Here is a 17039-nt window from a genome sequence, read left to right on the forward strand (position 1 = left end):
CGTAAAGGAAGGAGCAGAAACAGATTGGAAGCAAGATAGAAGGGTGGGTGCAGTGTACTGTAAATTCGGCATGTCCTGCTCTTTGATCTTTATCTGACCAGCTGCTTAACAAGGAACTGGCTCAGCGAGGTCAGCCTCGGGCAAGGGAGTCAGTTCGACCAGGTCATTCAAAAGTCAGCTAAGGTGTACGCGTCCCAAGGACTCGCTCGGCCGCAGTCATTTATTGAACAGGTTCGGGACCACCGAACCTCAGACCCTCAAACTACGGAACTACAAACCTGTTCAATGAAGGTCGTCGGATACAGACGATTTTGGTGTCAGCGGACCGCAAATGATGAATGTGGTATGTACGAGTGTTTTCGTCATAACCAATCAATGAGGGATTCCGTTTGAACCCTCGGGTTCCATTTTGTGTGTGGCAGCCATTTTGTGTGGTTGCCCTCACATAGGCCGATGACTATGGCCGAACGAGTCCTTGGGACACGTACACCTTTAGCTGACTTTTGACCTGGCCGAACTGACTCCTTGGCCGAGGCTGACCTCGCTGAGCCAGTTCCTTGTTAAGCAGCTGGTCAGATAGAGATCAAAGAGCAGGACATTGCTGAGTTTATGGTACATGCACACACCCTTCTATCTTGCTTCTCATCTGCTTCTGTTCCTTCCTTTATGGCTTAAATATTGCTTTGGGTTGAGGTCTTTATGATGGGTTTGTCCGGCCCGTTCGAACAGGAATGTTGGTTTTTGCTTGGTCATTTCTGGTGAACCGGACAACGGAAAGTGGGATTGTCATCATGCAATATGTTTGAAATGTTGTTTCTCTATTGGTCAGTTTGTATGTAATTGATGCTAGCCAGGAATGTGATTTTTAGCATAAAATACGATGCTCCGCTCTATGAATTTGTGCAGTCTCTAGCAAACCACCTGTGTTGTGCTTCGTACCCCTCTGTTCCTGGTTGCAGCCAATAAATGTGGTCTTTGACGTCATCCAGAAGTGTCCTGTGTCTCTGTTTGCCGAGGCAGGGGAATCCGAAGACATCGTCCGTTATCCCTGGTGCCGCTGGGTTCTAAAACCCGGTTCATCAGTAGTAACGTCAGATATTTTGATCTCGCACATTTGTTTTTATTAGGTATATCATGAGTTCATTTAAGCACATTATGAGATTTACCAAATTGGATTTTGCTTTGAGGTTTTGCTAAAAAAGAGGCGCAATCCGATGCAAAATCTGCATCTCAACTAATTAAAAAAAAAAACCTTGACACAAAGAAAATGGCAACAAGGAGAAGCATGTTAGTAGATCGTTTATGATTAATTGGTTACAGAGTCTGCGTTTTCTAATATTTTTATAGGGTTAAGACATCTGCTGCAGAGATGCCCAGTAAATATCAGGGAATAATAATTGGTGTGAAAACCCTGGAGGTTAAAATATTTCTTGAAGAGATTTCTGATTGTGTAGTCCCAGATCTGACTCAAAGTACTATAGAAGGTTAATGTGCCTGCAAATCACATCATGTAATATGCAGATGGCAGAATTGTGTTTTTTCTTTTTAAATGTAGCTAGGTAAGTGGGTAACACAGATCCTTTTGTTACTTGCAGTTCTTAAATACTAAGCCTTTTAATATAGCACAGTGAGCTAAGTAGGATATGTGACTGCTACACCTTTTAACCCTCACTGACTCATGCAACACATCTTGCACACTGATTTACACACTTGCGTGATTTATTGTCAATATGTATGTTATGTAAATCGCTCTGACACCGTGCATTGGGATTTGAAGTTAGTGTCCGGCATGCAGCACCTCCGCTCCAACCTTTGCTTTCATCTGCCCCCCCCCCCCTACCTGCCATGGGCGGCAATCTGGGGGATAGCCCCGGGCTTCCAAAACAAAAGAGGAAGCGTAGAGGTAATGATAGAATCACCCTCCTAACGAATTTATATAAACAAAAGGATTCTATCAATGTGTGATGGTGATATTTTTTTATTTTATTTTAATATATACAGTGAAATACTAAGCCCTCTCTTATACAATGGAAAGATGAGAGCATTTGTGTGCTTTTTTAAAATACTCCTCACACACTAAAAAAATCCATTAGTGTCATGCTTCATCATAGGGGTCTTCCCGTCCCTCTACGGGGCGGGGCGTGCAGCGACCTACGGACTACGCGGGAGCACTAGTTATTTGTGACAAAGGCTATGTGATGGTGCAGTGTATCAGTGAAGTGTAGGGACCTAACTAGTGAGTGTGATAAAAAAGGAAAAAATAAAAATTCCCTGGCTAGTAGAAAAAATACAATTTATTCACTTCTCTGGCTGGGAACATTAAGAAGGGGGTTTTGTGGTAGAGCAATTAGCTTGCTACCTGGTCAACATGTTTTGTTGGCAGTCCCCTACTGCCTACTCATCAGGACCTTCTAATGGTCCCTACTGCGCAGTGCTCGGTTTGTAAAGTGGTAAGCCTACTGTCCTACAAACTGGCAGCAAAAATCGGCTGCTAGTTTGGGCTACAGGGCATGAGCTGGCCCCATTGAAAATGTAATTGTTTCTCAATTGATAGTCAAAAATATTGACCTATTGCGGTCTCTGTAAAGGAAAAATGAAATAAGAGACAAAGCACAATGTATAAGCAAGTATTGGATACGCAGGCACATATCAGTTTCAATATCCAGAATCCCACTGGTCGTGGGCAAAGATAATGTACGTCTTAGCTTTTTAGTGCACAATGTCGCTAGATCAAAGTAAGAATGTAATACATACTAGTTCGACAAAAGTTGCATGCCCCATGAGCCGGCAGACGAAGGGTGTTCCTCTCGGTAGACTGCAAGAGAAAACCGCACCCTTACGTGAATCACGGATTCCTCCGTGAATAGATTATTGCCTCCTGGACCAAAATTGTTAGAGACTCTTGGTCAGAGTCTATTAATTACATTTACCGCATGAGTTCAATGCCTCGTTGCTACCCTTGTGCCGCTCCGTGGACTACTATCGTCCCGCTCTTAGCGGCTTAAAAACAACATTGGTTGCATTGTCATCCCGTCTGTCTGGTGTCGGTGAAACGCTAGTCTGCTAACCCAAGATGGCCGCCTTCCGCGGGACATCGGGTGGAGAGAAAGGATTTCCGGAAGTCTTTCTTCTAATACAGTTACCTGAAAAATAAATTATTATTGCGAGAACCAAGCAAATGTTTCTGTTTGTCACCTCGTTTCTTCTATTTTGGAAAAACGGGGTTTTAACATGAACGTATGTCGATGCAGAATCTCTTTGGAATGTTATTGTTTAGAAATAATTGGCATTCGTAAACGAAATTTTTTTAGCTCATGCCAGAAGCGTGCATTGCACTCATATATGCTCAAAAATAATGTTTGGTTGAAATAAAAAGGAGAATGGCTAACGCAGATGATGGGAAGATGCAGGACCATAGTTCGATTAGGGCACTGGTTGTTGCACAAGTGTTCAGCACGTGGCGGTCTTTGTTGGACCGGCATTTAGAAGTCACTTTCACATCAGAGTTGGTCTTTGTTGCACCAGCATTTAGAAGTCACTTTCACATCAGAGTTAAGGAGGGCGGTTGCGGTCATAGTTCGATTGAGGCACTGGATGTTGCACAAGTGTTTGACAGAAGGAGGTCTTTGATGGACCGGCATTAGGAAGTCACTTGGGATTTTCACATCAGAGTTAAGGAGGGCAGTTGCGGTCCTTTACAGTTGACCCCAAGGTATTTCATCGTTCAAGCAGTTTTTATTGGATTTGATTCGGAAGACCCAATGTTGTTCTTTTTCCAGAAGGTGGTTCTCGTTGTCAACCTGTTCTATGACGGTCCAAGAGATGTCCTCAGGTTTGTGACCCATTTCTATGAAGTGGTTAGTCACTTTTGTGCTGTTTTTTATGCATTTTATGGTACTTTTATGTTCCCCTATTCTGATCTTTACAGCCCTGCTCGTCATGCCAACATATTCAAGCTTGCACGGGCAGGTGATTAGGTATACAACATTGAGACTGTTGCAGTTACTAAAGCCTCTCTGTTCCCATTTTGTCCCATTATTGAAAATGAGTGTCTTACTCTTCTTGGTTAAGCAACATACCTTGCACCCTCCACATGGATAATGTCCTTGTACAAAGTTGGGATTTCTTGGTGGATTCGTTTTATCTGCTTTGGGTCTGGTATGCACCAAGATGTCTTTTACACTTTGTGCTTTTTTGTGGGAAAAGATTGGTTTAGGTATCTCTACACCGCCACTGTTCAGAATTTTCCAATTTTTGGTGATGATTTTGGTCACTTGATCTGAGCTTGTGTTATAAGTGGTAACACAGATGGGTCTCCGTTCCTCCTCCTTCAGTATCTTATCTTCAAGAAGGCTTTCTCTGCAGCTGTTTCTCGCCCTTTTATATGCTTGATCAATGATTTTAGTGGGGTACCTCCAGGTTTCCAATTTCTTGTGCAGATCTTTGGACTGTTGCTTAAAATTACCAATTTCTGTACAGTTCCTACGAAGGCGTAGGAACTGGCCATAAGGTAAATTGTCCCGTAAGTGTTTTGGGTGGAAGCTCTGATACATGAGCAAACAGTTCTTGGAAGTACCCTTGAAATGGGTTGTCGTCATCAATCTGCCATTTTTCGGGAAGATGTTTAGATCCAGAAATACAAGGTTGCTGTTCGAGGTAACACTGGTGAATTTGAGGAATTCGTCTTGAAAGTTCAACCAGGTTAGGAACTGTTTAGAAGTCCTCTCATCTCCATCCCAGATTATAAGGATATCATCGATGTATCTTTTCCAAGTCCTGATGTTGGATCTGAAAGGATTTCTGGGGTGCAGTATCTTCGTCACCTCCAGCTGGTGCACATAGAGACCAGCTATGCTGGGAGCAAATGTGCTCCCCATGCAGGTCCCGTGCTTTTGGAGGTAGAGGGTGCCATTATATTCGAAGAAGTTCTCTTTCAATGCCAGAGCACAGCATTAGGTAACCACATTCCGTGGGGTTTGATAATCCCAGTCATCTTCGAATAGTACATCTTCGATTATCGCAAGAGTCTCATTGTGCGGCAAACTGGTGTAAAGACTCTCCACGTCACAGCTGATTAAAAGTGGGTGTTGGGATCAAATGTCAGTTCTTCAAGTAGGTTCAGCACATCTTTTGTATCTCTTAGATAGGTTGATGTCCTCTGGACCATTGGTCTGAGGAAAGCGTCTGCAAACCTAGATACCGGTTCTAGAACCGACCCAATCCCAGAGATGATTGGTCGCCCCGGGGGGGTTTTGCAGGTCTTTGTGGATCTTGGGTAGGGTGTACAGGTAAGGGGTTTTTGTTTTTTTCTGACACAGGAAGTCTCCTTCTTTTTTGGTGATGCAATTATGGGTCAATGCCTCCTCCACCATTGTTTTGATCTTGGTAGTTATCTTTTCGGTGGGGTCAGCACTGAGGACCTCGTAGTTTTGTTGGTCTTGTAATAGTCTCGTACATTCCTTGTCATACTGTTCCTTACTTTGTATTACAATTGCGCCCCCCTTGTCTGCTGGTTTTATTACAACATTTCTGTTGTTACTCAATTCCCGCAATGCTTGTCGTTCTTCGTTGGAGATATTTTGGAAAACTCGTTTGTGTAGTGGGTCGAGTTCGTCAAGATCCTTCATGACCGCTTTCTCGAAGGTCAAAAGTTCGATAATTCATCGGAGTGAAGGTAGATTTTGGTTTTAGTCCAGTGTCGCCTTGCTCAATGTTGTCCTTCTTGTCTTTAAAGAAGACCTGGAGTTTTAATCGTCTTATGAATTCTTGAACCTCTTTACAGAGGTGGAGTTTATCCATATTGGCAGTGGGGACGTATCCTAAGCCTTTTTCCAATACTCTTTTCTGAGGTTCAGTCAATTCAGTGTTGGTCTGATTGACCACTAGGCTCATTTCTGATTCCTCAATGCGCCCGTCATGCTTCTTGTTGACACCCTCGGGGTTTCTTCTTCTCCGGTGTTCCAATGTACAGTGGACCCCCTCTGGTTTCTCCCTTGTTCCGTCCCTGGTGCAAACCTAAAAAAGACGCCGATTGATCAAAGTAGCCAAAGTCTTGCTGCTGGTATTCCCATTGTGGGAATGGTCCATGTGGATGTTGAAATGGCGGTGGGCCATATTGTTGTTGAGGATACATCCTAGGCTGGGGATAGTTGTTCCAGCCCCTTGTCCCATGATAGTTGGGTCGTGGTCGTGGATGACAATGCAACCAATGTTGTTTTTAAGCCGCTAAGAGCGGGACGCCAGTAGTCCACGGAGCGGCACAAGGGTAGGATCGAGGCATTGAACTCATGCGGTAAATGTAAGTAATAGACTCTGGTCCAGGAGGCAATAATCTATTCACGGAGGAATCCGTGATTCACGTAAGGGTGCTGTTTTCTCTTGCAGTCTACCGAGAGGAACACCCTTCGTCTGCCGGCTCATGGAGCATGCAACTTTTGTCGAACTAGTATGTATTACATTCTTACTTTGATCTAGCGACATTGTGCACTAAAAAGCTAAGACGTACATTATCTTTATCGAGAGTTTTTCGGTCTCCTAGGAATCTTCCCTTTTTAGGGGTGCTGTTGTATGTATTGAGTTACGTGTGTGTGTATTTTGAGATGAGTCAGCCCTCATAGTAATGAGGTTAACGAACCGAACAGTCAGGGAAGTTACATCTAACTCGCCCTCTCACATATGAAGCCTGTAGTGCGTGCTTCAACAATGTGAGATTGCCCAAGACCAGTGGGATTCTGGATATTGAAACTGATATGTGCCTGAGTATCCAATACTTGCTTATACAATGTGCTTTGTCTCTTTTTTCCATTTTTCCTTTACAGAGACCGCAATAGGTCAATATTTTTGACTATCAATTGAGAAACAATTACGTTTTCAATGGGGCCAGCTCATGCCCTGTAGCCCAAACTAGCAGCCGATTTTTGCTGCCAGTTTGTAGGACAGTAGGCTTACCACTTTACAAACCGAGCACTTCGCAGTAGGGACCATTAGAAGGTCCTGATGAGTAGGCAGTAGGGGACTGCCTACGAAACATGTTGACCAGGTAGCAAGCTAATTGCTCTACCACAAAACTCCCTTCTTAATGTTCCCAGCCAGAGAAGTGAATAAATTGTATTTTTTCTACTAGCCAGGGAATTTTTAATTTTTCCTTTTTTATCACACTCACTAGTTAGGTCCCTACACTTCACTGATACACTGCACCATCACATAGCCTTTGTCACAAATAACTAGTGCTCCCGCGTGGTCCGTAGGTCGCAGCACGCCCCGCCCCGTAGAGGGACGGGAAGACCCCTATGATGAAGCATGGCACTAATGGATTTTTTTAGTGTGTGAGGGGTATTTTAAAAAGCACACAAATGCTCTCATCTTTCCATTGTATAAGAGAGAGCTTAGTATTTCACTGTATATATTAAAATCAAAATAAAAAATATCACCATCACACATTGATAGAATCCCTTTGTTTATATGGATAGCCCCGGGCACCAGAATCTCTAGCTACGCCACTGGAAGGAAAGTATCCCAATCTACAGACAATGATTTGCTGGAATTGAGGCAAGGCAATCGAGATCTAGTCGCTTATCTAGCACAGTTTAATAAATTGATTGCAGAAACAGAATGGCCTGAAAATAAGAGGGCAGACTTATTTTATTGGCATCTTAAAGATGAGCTAAAAGATGCCCTGGCTCAGATACCCAATGCATCCACCAAAGTTTTAGTACTAATAGATCTGGTCTTGGAGATAGATTATCGACTAACTGAAAGACAAGGACGCAGGAAGAAAGAATTCTGCCCCAAGTGTCCCAAGATTTGATCAGGTCAGGGAAGAAAGTTATTTTCAGGCAGGACAGAGCGAATGGGAGGGGTGGTGGTGCCATCTCAGGTTGTGAGTCCCTGGCATTTTCTATAGCGTTGTCACCACGCCAATCTTTTTCAGGGCTACTGATCTATAGACCACCGGGACCTATGGGCTCTTTCTATGAAGAGCTTCAGGCTGTGACCTCTGCACTTTGTTTAAGGGTAGAGCAGTGTGTGGTATTAGGTGATTTTAACATCCACATGGACGAGGGGGCTGATGTGGATACGATTAAAATCTGTTATGTCACTTCCCCCCTGGGTCTTTCTCCTTACCTCGAGGTGCCTACTCACAACAAGGGCCATACCTTGTATCAGGTTCTTTCCACTGTCCCCATCGATATTTCCATTCCTGTGCCGGTTCTCTGGTCGGACAACTTTCTGATTAAATTTTACATCTTAGGTACTAATAAACCATCTTGTATCACTCCTCTGCGGCCTTGTCAGGCTCCACGGTAAGCATGGGCGAATTTTGCAAATCTCGCGTTCGCGAATTTTGCGGATTTGCGAACTCGCAATTCGCAAAATCCGCGAATACTCGCGAATTTGCGGATTTTTTTTGTGTGTGTTCGCGCGGGTTTCTGCCAGTTCGCGAGGGTTTTGTACTATTTCGCAAACGCGAACTTACCTGTCGGGTCGCAAGTTTCGCGAACTTGTTGTTTCTACGTGTCCAGCCTGTTTGGGACACTCTTCTTCATCACTGCCACTCTCTGTCACCACTGCCACTCTCTGACTACTCATGCCACCCTCTGGCCCACCCATGCCACCCTCTGTTTCATGACAGCACCCTCTGGTTGTCCAGTCAGTGTACATTATTGTGGCAAAGCAAGCACACCTTCCCTGCCTCAAGTGACCTGAATTAATTTGGGGCTGATTAATGTGTCACAGAATATTTTTTTAGCTGGCACCTGCTTCCTTAGTGCTTCCTGATTAGTGATCTTTTGCACTTGCTAAGTGCTTCATTGTTGCAAAATTAGTTACAACACCTGCCCTGCCCCAACTGACAATAATGAATTAGGGGCTGATTAATGGATTTGAACTTCCAGCCTGGCTCCTGCTTGTCTCCCTTAGCTGTAATTCAGGACCTTTGTGGCATATGTGTAACTATTCTGAGGTTCAGAGCAGGGTCACATAATAGTTGCAACTGGCAACTGAACTCTGGAGGGGCCCCTCAGGAAGCACTACAGGAAATGGCTACTAATGATGAGCCTGAACTTTTGAACCTGGTAAGTAGTTTCAGTTTTGCTCAGATCGTATTTCTGCAATTTTGCGCTTATTCGCGGGGGCGCGAAGTTGTACTGGGAAGCCGCGAACTCACGCGAACAGTGCGAGCAAGCCATAAAATCCGCTGCTCGCGGATTTGCGGATTTTGCGGGAGATTCGCGAATCTCGCGGATTGCGAATTTACCGAAAATCCGCAAAATCCGTGAGCGAAACGGATTTTCCGCCCATGCTTACTCCACGGGCGTATCACCGTGTGACTCCGGAAATGCTGGCCCAGGCCTGTCAGCATCACCCTTGCCCGTTGTCGGGGAATCTAGAAATGGATTTGTATTCTCTTCAGGTTTGGCTTATAGATCGGCTTGATGAACTTGCCCCGGAGACGGCCCCCCGTAAAACAGCTAAACGGCCTCCGCTCCTTGGTTCACTGAAGCCCTGGCTCTGTCACAATGGAATTGTAAGGCTGCAGAGAGGGCCTGGCGCCGTCAGTATGACATCGTGGCCAAGTTGGCGTATAGGGCCTCCATCAAAGCCTACCATGAAGATATTTTGCTTGAGAAGAAAACCTACTTCTCAAGGAGAATTGAGACAGCCACCAACTCCTGTAAGGAGATATTTACAATTGTCAGGGAATTTACGGCCCCGAATATGAGCACTCCACAACGTGCGCATTCGGATTCGTGGGTGACCTTGCTTGCCAGTTTCTTCACCACTAAAATTAAGATGATCCAGAACTCTTTTCCTTTGACTGTGGCTGGGGTAGGCCCCAGCGCTGGTATCCGGCTAGAGTCAGCAGCTAGCTTTGTGCCTATTTTCTCTGAATTCCCACCCTTATACAGTACTACATCCTTGGAACTCCTAGCTAAATTGAAGTCGGGGTCCCCTCTAGACCCTTGTCCCGCCAAATTTCTGGCGAGAATGGCGGAGATAATAAATCCCCTTGTTAATCCCTTGTTGAACCTCTCGTTAAGTAGTGGAGTGGTTTCTTTAGCCTGGAAGCAAGTGATGGTCATTCCATTACTGAAAAAGCCGGGTCTGGATCCCGAGGTTCACGCCAATTACAGGCCTATTTCCCTCCTGCCTGCCTTCGCTAAGATCTTGGAGAAACATGTTCACGCATCGTTCTCCAACTTCCTTGAAACCCATAGCTTATTACATCCCACTCAATCCGGCTTCCATACCAACTTAAGCACCGAAACGGCGCTATTGGAAGTGACGGAGGCTATCAAGGAAGTATTAGATGCAGGTGGCAAGGCCATGTTGGTGATGCTTGACTAGTCGGCGGATTTTGACACCGTCCCCCATGAGGGTCTCCTCGTCAGACTTAATGACATCGGTCTGAGGGGGACGGTGCTCAGCTGGTTTAGATCTTTTTTGGCTGGCTGCCGGCAAACGGTCTGGGCCCCCCCTTGCTCTGCCGTAGTGCCCGACTCTTTTTAACATCTTTATGACCCCGTTGGCGGCGGTGGCGGAGTCTTTCGGGTCCAGATCGTGTCATATGCCGATGAGACTCAGCTCCTCTTCACTTGTGGGAAGGGGTCTGAGTTTGACGGAGAGAGCATTCGTGGGTGCCTTGGGGCTGTCTTTAAATGGTTCCAGCTGAATAGCCTCAAGTGCAACTCAGATAAATCTGAGGTGCTCTTCTTCGGCTGTCGATCTGACCAGAGCTGGCAGGAATGGTGGCCGGTTAACATGTTTCCTCCTGCGGCTTCCTCTACGCTAGCCAAAAATCTGGGTGTGAAAATCGATAACGGCTTAACGCTGAAGTCTCAGATTCTTGGCTTAGCAGGAACATGCTTTGGCCTCCTTAAGATGCTCCGCAAGTTTCTTCCCTTGCTCCCGCTGTCGCATAGGAAAACTACGGTCCAGGCCCATATTGGGTCACGGTTGGATTACTCCAATGTCCTGTATCTTGGCCTGCCGGAGTATCTTCTCCAACGTCTGCAGGTGGTCTAGAACTCGTCCGCAAGAGCCATTTTTGGCCTACGCGGGCGAGCTAGAGCATCGGACCTCTTGCAGTCACTCCACTGGCTGCCTGTCCGGAAGCGGATAGTCTTTAAGGCACTTACTCTAGCACACAAGGCCTTCCATGCCTCTGGGGCTAAGTACATTCAGAAACGCCTGGCTTTTTACCATCCGGCTAGATCTCTGAGGTCAGAGTCGTTGTCTCTTGCCGTGGTCCCTGTTGCAAGAAGAGCACGGACTGGGGGCCGGTCCTTTATGTGCCTGGCTCTTCAGCTCTGGAATACCCTGCCTATTTCGCTGCGTAGTAATTCCAATCTGCTGGCTTTTAGAAAAAGTCTGAAATCTTGGCTTTTGTGCAGTAGGTCTTTTGCTTTTCTTTTCGCCTGCCCTGTTGTTTCTGCTGTAAGTCATAAAGCGCCGTGACACTCCTCGGAGTAGCCGCGCGCTTTATAAAACATACCTAACATTAACATTAAGTTCCAAAGTTCGTGACAACAATCAAGGGGTAGAACCCATGAAGACTGGTACTATTATAGGTCTGTTCACTAAAAAAATAAAATAAAAGAGAAGGCAAAATAACCTGTGTTTACATTGTAGGGCAAGTGGACATTTTTTGAAAATGTGTCCCAAAAAATCAAAGGTGTCACAGAAGGAAATTATTTGGCACCACCAGTAGGAAGAGTTGGACTGGTGGGTGCTAGAGAAGACTCAACTCCACAAACCCATCATTTGGCAAATGCCCTGCAATCTTGGGTTCCTCATCTGACTCTTTCAATGGAACTTAAGTTACGGCATGTGACATTTCCCAAGGTTTCCATAACGATTAACTCAGAAGCCACAGGAAACTTCTGTGATTTGTAAATTTACTTCTAAAATTGGTCTAAGGGAAATATGAAAAACAAACAATAAAGCAGTAAGGGCCGTAGATGGAAACAACCTTCCTTCAGGACCTATTGTCAGCCATATGGAATTCATGGAATAGATTTCTAGAGAAGGTTATCAAGAGACCATTTAGTTCAATTTAATTGATGCCCCTCAAATTCAAATAATTCTCGGATTGCCCTGGCTGACTGAGCGTAACCCAACAATTGAATGGGGAAAAAAACCTAGTCATGGATTCAAATTACTGTACATAAAATTGTTTTGATAACAATTAATTGCTCAAAGAACCAGGTCCAGCAACCTTGGTGTGAGAAGGAGGATCTTCTGTGTGCGTAATTCACACTAATGAAATTCTATTGCAATATGAAGATTTTGAGGATCTGTTCAATGAAGTAGAGGTGAAGAAACTCCCGCCTCACCACCCTTGTGACTGCAAGATTGAATTAGAACCAGGAGCAAATCTGTCATGCAGTCAAATGTATGCATAAACAGAAACCGAAAGGCAGAACCTGAAAGAGTACATACAGAAATATTTGACAAATAGATTAATTAGATCCTTGCAATCTCTGGTTTTCGCTTCCCTATTGTTTGTCCTTTAGAAAAAAGGAGAGCTAAGAATATGCATCAACTACAGAGCCCTTAACCGCATAACTGTAAAATAATTGCTACCCATTGACCGTGTTCTCAGTGTTATTAGATAAGGTGAAAGGGGCACAAATATATATAAACATTTTAAAGAAGCTTACCATCTTATCTGAATCTGAAAAGGAGATGAATGGAAAACAGCGTTCAGAACTCAATATGTTCTTTTCTGATAACAGGTCATGCCCTATGGCTGTGCAATGCTCTAGCTGCCTTTCCATACCTTATTAAGATGTGCTGATTGAGTTAATTGACAAGAGAACCATTGTATAGACAGATGACATTTTGATTTACTCTACCTCAAAAGAAGAGCATGAAAGACATGTGAGAGGCTTTTTGCTAAAATTCAGAGAAAACTGTTTATATTTCAAACTGAAGAAGTGTGCCTTCAGTGTTAAGTCAGTAGAATTCTTAGGGTTTGTTTTGTCTAAAGAAGGAGTGACCATAGATATGCAAAAGGTGAAGGCAGTCATGGAATGACCATCACCCATCTCTGTGAAAGAGATCCAAAATTTCTTAGGATTCGCCAACTTTTACTGAAGATTTATTAATGAATTCTGTCAGAAAAGAATTTCTCTCATTCAACCACTAAGAAAAGGAGTCCCATTTCTTTGGTCTAAAGAAACAGAAAAGGTCTTCAAGGCCTTCACAACTTCACCAGTCTTGCTTCATGTGGATCCTTAGGAACCCTTCTATTTAGAAACAGATGCTTCAGACCAAGCTATTGGAGGAGTGCAGTGGTTAATTTGTGAAACATAAGTGCCAGGGCTCTCGTCAGGAGGCAGCTTGCACCAACCCATAACAGAGGCAAGTGCTAACCATGAAACCCTACAAGTGGGGAGAGGTTGTGGCATAATGGCCAGGGTTGCCAACTTTGGAGATGGGGAACCAGGTTTGAGTCTCAACATAGGGTCAACATCCTCTGATTATGGGCAAATCATGTAATATCCCTGTGCCTACCAAAAATGAATGTGTCCTTAACTGGTGCTCATGAAAAGCACTTTAATACCTTTGGGTCGAGTTTGCGCTATAAGCACCGGTGTTGATGAGTAAGGGGCAGTGCCAAGCACTGGAAACCACTGGCTTAAATTAAGCACTGAAGAAGTGTTAGCTCAAAGACACAAGACAACTACATACTGTAGTCTATCAATCATGAAAACTAACTCCAGCGGAGACCAATTACACAATCACTGAGGAAGAATTGGAAGCAATTAAAGATGCTTTCAAGAAATGGAGGCACACTCTGATGGGAGCAAAACATGTATACACCGTATTTACAGATCATAAAAATGTGCAGTTTTAAAATCCGCAATAACCTTAACCCCCAGACAACTACGCTGGTCTGTATATTTTGCAGATTATGATTTTGTAATCGCTTATCATTCTGGAAGCAAAAATGGTGAAGCAGATGCCTTGTCACAAATCAACACTGAAGTTTAAAAGAACTAAATAGAAATCTAGAAGATTATTCCAGACACAATAAGTGGAACCTTGGAAGACAATATCAAAGAATTGATCAATTCAGATGAAATGCTGGAGTGGGAGGAAAAGAACCCTCAAAGAGAACTCCAGGACAAATTGCCATATATCTACCTACCAAGGAGCTGCAAGAAAGAGTGTGAATGTTATAATAGCCTGTTGGCTGATCATAAAGGAATCTATAAAACTGAATTTTTTATAAAATGTAAATTTTGGTGGCCTGATATAACTAAAGACATCCATCAATATGTAACTACCAGTGAGATTAGTGATCTGGGAAAATCAGCTAGGCATGCCTGAGTGTTTTTTTCCAATCATTGCCAGTCCCTCCACATCCATGGCACACAATCATTACAGATTTATTGTAGATCTACCTTCCAGTCAAGGTTTTAATACCATCTTAGTAATTGTCGATACCTTCACTAAAATGGCCCATTTTATTGCCTTAAAGCCAACCTCTAATGCAAATCAGCTACTCCAACAATTTAGTCAACACATTGTGTGGGCCCATGGTATCCATATGGTTATCATCTCAGACAGAGGTTCCCAATTCCTATCTCACTTTTGGAAGACCTTTACAGAAGGGATGACTATTGAGACTAGATTTTCCACTAGTTATCATCCAGAAACAGATGGGCATTCAGAAAGGGCTAATCAAGAATTGGAACAATATTTGAGATTATTCCTCATAGATCAAGAAGGAGATTGGTGGGATCTTCTTTGGGCAGCAGATTTTTCTCACAATGATGGACAAAATGTTTCCACAGGGTATTCCCTTTTCTTCCTAAATTATGATAGACACCCCAATTCGATAGTCAGTTCCAGTGACATTACAGTCCCTGCTGTAAATGAAATAGTTCACCACTTAGTCACAGTACACAAGTCAGCCATAGAAAATTGAACACAAGCCAAGGAACACTATAAATTCCCTGCAGACATAAAGAGGAAACCAGTACCTGTCTTTCAGTTTGGGGACATGGTTCATTAAGATTAAGACTTAAAGGAAATCAAAAATTCTAACCTTGCCTAATGGGTCCATATTCTATTGAAAAGATTATAAATCCAGTGACCTTTAGATTGAAGCTACCCAATAATGTTAAGGATCCCAAAGTTTTCTTTCATCTCTGTTAAAGAAAACACCAACAAACTTGAAACTAAAACTACCACCAAAACCCGTACAGATTGAGGGATGTTTCGACTTTGAACTAAAAAGAATTTTAGTTTCCAAAAATATGAAAGGGCGCATTTATTATTCAGTCGACTGGAAAGGTTATGGGCCCAAAGAAAGGTCTTGGGAATTGGATTCTGATGTGCATGCCCGCAGATTGATAAAATAGTTTCATAATCAATTTTCAAGTAAATTGCGGCCAGAAGGCCCATCTTCACAGAGAGGTACTGTCAGGGTCCCCAGAAATAATCAGTTGAAGTACCCCATGTCATTGGCTCAGCAAGAATTGGAAGTCCAAGGAAACCGAAGAGACTCACGAAGATGCTAAATTCACCACCTAAGGCTCAATATTTCATTATCGAATCTTAAGATGGCTGCCGAGTGTCAATCATTTGCGCTAGTTGATTTGCTACCGAACTTCTTTGATTGTAAAGCGAAAGAGAATCTAAAAGGCACATGCTAACATCCTAAAGTCATACTTCACTGAGGAACTTCGTAAAAAATGTCTCTATGTAGCGCATGCGCGTTTCCTCAGATTAGTGTTTAGGGCAGTTGTCCTTGAGGAGTTTTCTCCTGTGATGTGAGTAAAGCGCCTCGGAGATGTGTCAGGTCTATTGTTGTCAGCATTAGAGAAGCGGAACACTACTCTCCTCATATACTGTTCATATCAGGTAACCTTTCAGAAAGGAACAACTCATTGAAGCTCTATTTTGGGCAACAGTTTAAAATGTTATGTATTTATCTCAACTTACCTGATTCCAGATATTCTTCTGAAGATGAACAACATACTCAGTCCTTTCCTCTACGCCATTCCTAAATTGGTTATGCAAGTATCTCTATTGGGGAAAAAAGCTAAGAACTGTTAACAGTATGAAAATACAAAGAACTTTCCATGTGTTTATTTAAGAGAAATAGAGAAGCAACAAGGAATGCATGAAAGAAACATACTTCTAACTTACAGTATTAATTTTCTCACATAACAGAAGAGCTACAATAGTTATTTTCCTGTGAGGTATGTTAAGTGGCTAGGAACATGCATTTTATATACACATATTTATACTAACATTACAAGGTATTAGGAAGTCATTGATAATACTGTTTATGATTGTATTTATTCACAGGTCCTGTAACAGGGTTTCCGTTCTCCCACAGAACTGTGCATAGAGATCTAGAACCTCAGTGAGTTAGGATGATCCAAAACTCATCTCAGTGTCAGAAATCCCCTTACCTAGCTAGCTACAGTGTCTCATGGATCATTATGGAATGATCCATGTCTTAGACAAACCAGAACATGAACTTTAGAATACCTCAGGAATCGTGGAACACATGAACACTCTTTCGTTATATAATCATTTCAAACCAAAACTGAGAGTCAAAGAACACAAGTGCAAGTTTGAAATATTTATTATTCAATGCAAATTTCTCAAACGCAGTATCTTGTATAATACCAAAATGCAGATTATAAAAATCAGAGTCAGCAGCATAGTCACTAATCCATAGTAAGCAAAAGGTGCTAGCATGTTATAATGCAAATTCTATAGAAATCTATATCACCTATATTTCGCGCACCCTATCTAGCATATCATTTTATATCTAAGAAGGTCTCATTCGGGCTTTAGCAGGGCGGCCCCATACCTCTCAATGTCAGTAGGAGCAGATCACATCAACAGCTACCAGCTCTCTTCATGCGCAGCACCAAGTGTCTGCGTTCATTCCGTGTAACTCTATCTTAAACCCGCGTAGAGCCCAAAATGTTGGCATCAACATTATTTGTGTTATGTCTAATGTGGTGCGAGGATCAGGCCTCCCAGCAACCTTGTGTTAGGTTAATCTT

General features: G+C 43.2%; 1 long non-coding RNA gene across 1 annotated transcript in view; it reads right to left on the minus strand.

Annotated features, from left to right (window-relative positions):
- The window catches only part of LOC147712455 (uncharacterized), a 163906-nt gene extending 147863 nt beyond the window's left edge, over positions 1 to 16043 (minus strand). The window contains exon 1 of the long non-coding RNA XR_015295752.1: positions 15958 to 16043. This is a non-coding gene — a long non-coding RNA (uncharacterized LOC147712455). The remainder of the gene's footprint in view (positions 1 to 15957) is intronic.
- Positions 16044 to 17039: the final 996 nt, after the last annotated feature.

This window comes from Lissotriton vulgaris, chromosome 5 (genome assembly GCF_964263255.1).
Source record: "Lissotriton vulgaris chromosome 5, aLisVul1.2, whole genome shotgun sequence".
Lineage (NCBI taxonomy): Eukaryota > Metazoa > Chordata > Amphibia > Caudata > Salamandridae > Lissotriton > Lissotriton vulgaris.